Consider the following 6,349-nt stretch of genomic DNA (forward strand, 5'->3'; position numbering starts at 1 on the left):
AGCCATTTGCTAAAATCATTGAAGTTCATTTTCCTCATTAATGTCCACACAGCTCCCCATACTGACAGAAACACACAGAGCTGTTGACATGTTTGCAGATGTATTAAAAAGACAAAGTGAAATATGACATGGTCCTAAGTATCAGAGCCTTTGCTGTGACTCTCATATATTGAACCCAGGTGCGTCCATTTCTTGTGATCGTCCTTCAGATGGTTCTACACCTTCATCTGAGTCCAGCTGTCTTTGATGATACTGATTGGACCTGATGAGGAAAGACACACACCTGTCTGTATAAGACCTTACAGCTCACAGTGCAGGTCACATACTGGGTGATGACGTCCTCCTGCAGGTGTTACTGTGGAACAACTGCTCTGGATTGGGATGAGTCTGAATAGAACTTTGTTAGCTTTGTAAAGCTGTGTGGTAGTTAGAGAGGAACTGAAAAGTGTCAACAACAAGGAGTTGGTCTCCAATGGAATAAAGTTAAACATCAGGGCTCGTCCGGGATTTGAACCCGGGACCTCTCGCACCCTAAGCGAGAATCATACCCCTAGACCAACGAGCCATGTGTGGCCACTTATTTTTCATGTTTCAGTCAGTGGAAGAACATGATGTGTTTGTGTAACACTGGAGATGTTACCTGTACATGTGCAGAACAAAGACATGACCCACAGCAGACCATCATGTTTAAGGAGCAGCAGGAAGTCCTCTTCTTAGTAACATTTAGGTGAATGGGACGGCACATTTGATGTTTGACTTCATCTATGAACACATGTCTGCAGCATGTTTACTGCATTTGAACTGTTACTAATAGAATTTCACTTGCTGTTTCTGTCACTTCTTTCATTGCGAGTTAAGACTCCAATAAGTTCCATTAAACTCACAGTGATGTATCCAGACCTCATAGTAAAGCCTTTCTTCTTCATGCCTCCTCCCACCTTACCCATTAAGCACATGTGTTTGTTACCAGCAGCAACATGATTGTAGTAAAAAGCTCTTTGAACACTGTGCTCAGGGCTCTTGGTAGTTTCTGCTTCTTCTCCTGTGCTCCTCCAGACACTCCCAGTCCTCCTCTCTGACTGAGCTCACCTGCTTCCACTTGCTGATCAGGAGACAAAGGACAAATGAGGGAAGATGAGACACAGAGGGACATTTGTCCTTTTGTTAGTAGGGCTGCTGCTTGTTGTTGCTCCTTTAGAAAACCTGATGTGTTTTCTTGTTCCTTTAGTAGAAAATAATGAGTCTCTTTTGCTTCTTTGTCTCCTAGTTCAGCTTTTGTTCCTCTCCTTGTCCTCTGACCTGCTGAGGGATGTCAAATGGACTTTTAGCTGCACATGCTGGAAGATCATATGAAGATGTTCATGTATTGAAAGTTCCATGTAAGGAAAGCTTTAGCTCTTCTTCTTCCTCTTTGATTCTTGGATTCATTTGTCTTTGAAAATGACTCTTTGTCTTCTTCCTGCTTTTGCTTTTATCATGCTTTGATTCATTTCCTCTCTGTCTCTAGCTTCCTGTTTTATTTGGAAAGATCTAAGCTGTGTTCCAATTCAGGGTCTGCATCCTTCGGAGGACACAGCCTATGCGGTCTAAGGAGGCCGCGTCCTCCTGAGGATCCTCCGGAGGATTCTCAACCGTTGGTAAATGGGACGGTCTAGCCTTCAAAGTAGGGGTGGGCGATACTGAAGATTTCAGTATCGATCCGATACCAAGGAAATCCAGGGCCAGTATCGCCGATACCAATACCGATACCGATACTTTTACATTGAAATTTCATGATCATAAATAATTATTTTTTTGCCTTCTTTTTTGCCTTTAAATAGATTATCGTGATTGGCAGAATAATAATACACAAGAAACATTTGTTAATAAATCAAGCTGCAAACAAAAGTGCAGAACTGTATAAGTTTGAAATTTTAACTTCACAATCATGTCAGCAATGCTCCTTGTGACAGCCATGGCTCTTTGTGAATCATGTAGGTGAAACAGCATGACTAAGATACTTTTATAAAAGTTTAACACCTATCTGCATGGAGCCTAAATATGAAGAATAAAGATCCTTCAACAGTTATCACCAAAGCATAATTATATTAATCATACTGAAATACATATCATTATATAAACTTATATAATTACATTATTAGATGTATTTTGGAATTTGAGAAAAACAAGATTTATTTCAGCTGGTGATGTGATGACTGTTCAGTCATTCTGCTAAAATTACATGTCTTATCACAGCACTCAGAACGACACCTTTAATTCATGCTGCAGATTACTCAATCTAACCCTTCACTTCTTTAAATCATCTACCTGGATATTCATGAGTGTTTTGCAGTAAAGCCTTTGTCAGTGACCACTGTCTCTGGTTCATGTTTGGGGATCTGCCTCTTCCTCCTCCCTCTGTTTACTCTGCAGCTCGAGGTCTTTGGGCTCTGCTGCTTTATGTTTGTGTAAATGAGTTGAGTTTCCACAGTGGCAGGTCGCTTTCCTGCACACCTCACAAGTAGTAGTTTCTTCTTCTCGTCTGTCGCTGTGAAATAACTCCAAACAGCGCTCCTCTTCCTCTCTGCCATCTCCATGATGCTAGCTGTACTTTACAGCCAATCAGGAGCTCCGTCTGCTCCAGCAGAGTGGAGAATGAGGGGGAGGGGCGGGGTGTGCCTGCGCACTGAGCAGAGTAAATGCGAGTAAATACGAGTAAAGTTGCTGAAGGTATAGAAGAGAAACTTCCACAGAAATATCGATCTCATCACGCTAGTATCGAGTAATTACTGATCCTAACTTTGGTATCGATACTATCGATATTTAGATCGATTCGCCCACCCCTACTTCAAAGCACTTCCTGATTGTGGCGCGACGTCACAAGTTCTGCCCCCCAAGCCCGGGAAAAACAAACGCGGACAGACGACAGCAGACGAACACAGAGTAAAAAGAGAAAAGAGAGGAAAGACACGAAAAGGCAGAAAAACGAAAGATGGAAATGGAGATCGAGATTTGGATTTTGTTTTGTTTAATATTTACGTTGTTGGTGGAAGAGGAGAGGCGGCTTCAGCGGTGGCTTCAGCAGCAGAGAAATCAGCGCCGACTCGTTTATTTCAGGCTGGGAGAGCGCAGTGGAGAGGTAACGTTAACCCGCTGCTGTAATAACCCATACTATTGATAATAATTAATATACCAGTTACTGAACAAATGCCTGCCATATAAATAGTAGTTGACAAATATGATTTAATGTAATATGTATTTATTCATTTGTAAGACTTGAATACTTTAAACTAGTTTTAGTTAAATGTGTAAGAACTGTTAACATCCAATAGAATTGTATCAGCTGTAAATCAATTGCTATAGTTTAATCCTCATGTTCTTACCCTCATGTCTCCAGACAGGGCAGATTTACTGCCGTATAAATGTACAGGTCCCTGTTCTACAAACCTTTTTTAACAATCATGACACCACCCAAGACTTCCGGCTGAGCAGAGAGTCCCTGGCGGTGCTGCTGGAGCTTCTACACCAGGAAAGAAGACAGGGATGGGGTGCCACAATAGAGACCTTGGTGTTCCTCTTCTGGCTGGTGAGTGGGACATCCTACAGAGTGGTGGCAAGGGTGTTCGGGATGCCTCGTACCACTGTTCACCGCATCGTCCATCGGGTTACGGAGGAGGTGGTGGCTATCCGCCACAAGTTTCATCTACCTCCGCAATACCGCAGAAGACCTGGCGGCAGTAACCCAGGGGTTTGCAGGGCTGGCGAGTCACAGAGCTTTCTGCAAAGCTGCTGGAGCAATCGACGGCTGCCATGTGAGGATCAAGCCTCCAAGCGGCTTGGATGGTCACTGCTACCGCAACAGGAAACTGTTTTCCTCCATTTTATTGCAGGCAGTGTGTGACCATCAGGGCCGCTTCATTGACACGTACGTGGGCTGGCCGGGGTCGGTGCACGACTCCAGAATACTCCGGCACAGCCCACTGTACAGGCGTGGCATCTACCCTCCTCCAGGGCACTTCATCTTGGCAGACGGCGGGTACCCATGTCTCCAGCATCCACTCCCCCTCATCACTCCCTACAAGCAGCCGGTACAAGGTGTGGCAGCCCAGCGCTTTAACAGCCGTCATTCCACGGCACGCTCCATCATAGAGCGTGCCTTTGGAATGATGAAGACGAGGTGGCGAGCCATCTTCCTCCAAGCGCTGGAGGTGCACCACACCTTTGTGCCTCAGGTATGTCACTACATGAGAGAAATATTGCTTATTGTCAAATGGCCTGCACAACATCTGCCTGGGTGCCGGTGACATCATGGCGCCAGAGGATGGAGTGCAGGAGGACATGCCGGAGGATGAGGGGGAGAACGGGCTGGAGGCAGCCAGTGGGGCTCCCTGGTGGGATCAGCTGTCTGCTGAGGTGTCTGCCCTGGAGGAGGGAATACTTGACCATGATTACTTTCAGAGGGTAAGTATAGTAATTTTATAGCTATTTCAATTCCAAGCTGTTGTGCAATGTAAATAATAACTTAAACAACATAGAAATTTGAATGTACAACACAAAAACATCACCTCCTGTCCACCATCCTCTCCAATAAACCAAAAAGCCTCTCCATCCTCTGTCTGCTCTCCCTTTCTCTCCTTTCCTCAGCCTCCCTCTGCAGCCTCATGTCCTCCCTCATTAGCTCCAAAAAAACATTGTTTTCTCTCCTCCTCTTCCTCCTTGTTCCTTGTTATGGTCCTGGCTGCCTCTCCTCATTATCGTCATCATCATCGTAAATGCAGCGCCGTGCCCCTGGTGCTGCTGAGAAGGGGTCCAGGAGTGCTTTGTTTTTCTTTGTTTGTTTGTTTATTCTGGGGCCCCTGGTAGTGGGCCAGAGAACCAGGAGGGAGGGACAGCTTACCAGGGAGGCCGCACTTTACCTGGGCACACACCTTGCACACACACACAGACAAATCTTGTCAAGACCGCAGTGCCTGTTTTTAGCATTCCTTGTCCATACTTACCTGTAGGGTCTTAACCAAGACCTGTGTGCACGTGTCTATGTGTGTGTGATGTCGTCATGATACGCATGCATACATCTGTACCATGCACAGATCTGTACCATGCAGGAATCACTATCACAGTCAGAGTTCATATCAATGAGCAGAGAGCTGCAGTGGGCAGAAATCCCCACAGGTGGTCAGGTGGTCCTTTGTAGTACTTGTGATCTGCTCATTGTAGCCTTTAATCATCGGCTGAGCATGAAGTCTGTTACAGCCTTCCCTCCTCCAGGCAATTTTGTCTTCTCCCCAAAGAAATGTACAAACTGGAGATATTTTAATGTTGTAGAAAAACATGTGCTTAGTGTTGTTCTTCCATCGACAATATTTTACTTTAGCTATTTTATGCTACTCAGAATCTTGTTTATATGCACATAATAAACATTTACAATGGGGCTTTCGCACTACTCAGTGGTCAGGCCCTAACAACAGTGGGGGATGTAGCTCAGTGGTAGAGCGCATGCTTTGCATGTATGAGGTCCCGGGTTCAATCCCTGGCATCTCCAAGGTCATCTTATGCTCCTCTGTCAGCTCAAAGAGTTAATTGTTTACACCTAACAAGTCCGATGTGCTTCATCTGGTCAAGTTCAGTAGAACTGATGGAGCCACTTGGGCTACGTTCAGTCTGCAGGCTAAAGTGACCAAATCCCATTTTTTTTGCACTAATGTGACCTGTATCTGATATTGTCATGACAGTGTGAACAGCTCAATTCCGATTTTTTTTATATCCGACCCAGGCCGCTTTCATATGTGGTCCTAAATCAGATACGTATCAGATTTTTTGCAATGCGACCTCAGTCTGAACAGCTATGCGGCATATATCCGACTTTTGCGTCAGTGAAAGGCGACAGGCGTCACAATTCTGCGACACAGGAGCGGGCAGACAAGCTGTGTTGTTAGCAACAAGCGCCTGTTGCCAGGAAGTAGAGCCCAACTCCAACGCGCGGCTCACAGATGAGGGAGATGTCGACTGTCTTGCTGTGAAAGTGACACAGAAAGGCGCTCGCAGACGTATTCAAAGGTTCTCGTCATTCTGAAGTTATGAATGTTGAATGTTATGAATGAAGTCAGTGTCGCTAAAAGCAGTCACATCACTATCCCACCACTCCGCACCCACACGCATCTCTGTACAGACGCTGCAGCTACTGCGCTCTTCCTTCTCAGCATTCTTCTTGATATTATTTGAATATAATTATGTTGGCTACGATCGGACATTAACGTAAACAAAGGCACACAAGCACACATTGTGTGACGTTGTGTCCTCTTCTGCACATGCGGGTCACTTCAGGGCCACAGTCCATTCACACAGGAGAGTGGTAGCAGTCGCATATTAT

The 6,349-nt window shown here is 45.2% G+C and overlaps 2 non-coding genes across 2 annotated transcripts; one reads left to right on the plus strand and one right to left on the minus strand.

The window, feature by feature from the left end:
- Nucleotides 1–493: 493 nt before the first annotated feature.
- Nucleotides 494–565, minus strand: trnap-agg (transfer RNA proline (anticodon AGG)). The gene has a single exon. It is a non-coding gene; the product is annotated as a tRNA-Pro (tRNA).
- Nucleotides 566–5,449: 4,884 nt separating this feature from the next.
- trnaa-ugc (transfer RNA alanine (anticodon UGC)) lies at nt 5,450–5,521 on the plus strand. Its single transcript has one exon. It is a non-coding gene; the product is annotated as a tRNA-Ala (tRNA).
- Nucleotides 5,522–6,349: the final 828 nt, after the last annotated feature.

This window comes from Parambassis ranga, unplaced genomic scaffold (genome assembly GCF_900634625.1).
Source record: "Parambassis ranga unplaced genomic scaffold, fParRan2.1 scaffold_22_arrow_ctg1, whole genome shotgun sequence".
NCBI classification, from domain to species: Eukaryota; Metazoa; Chordata; class Actinopteri; family Ambassidae; genus Parambassis; species Parambassis ranga.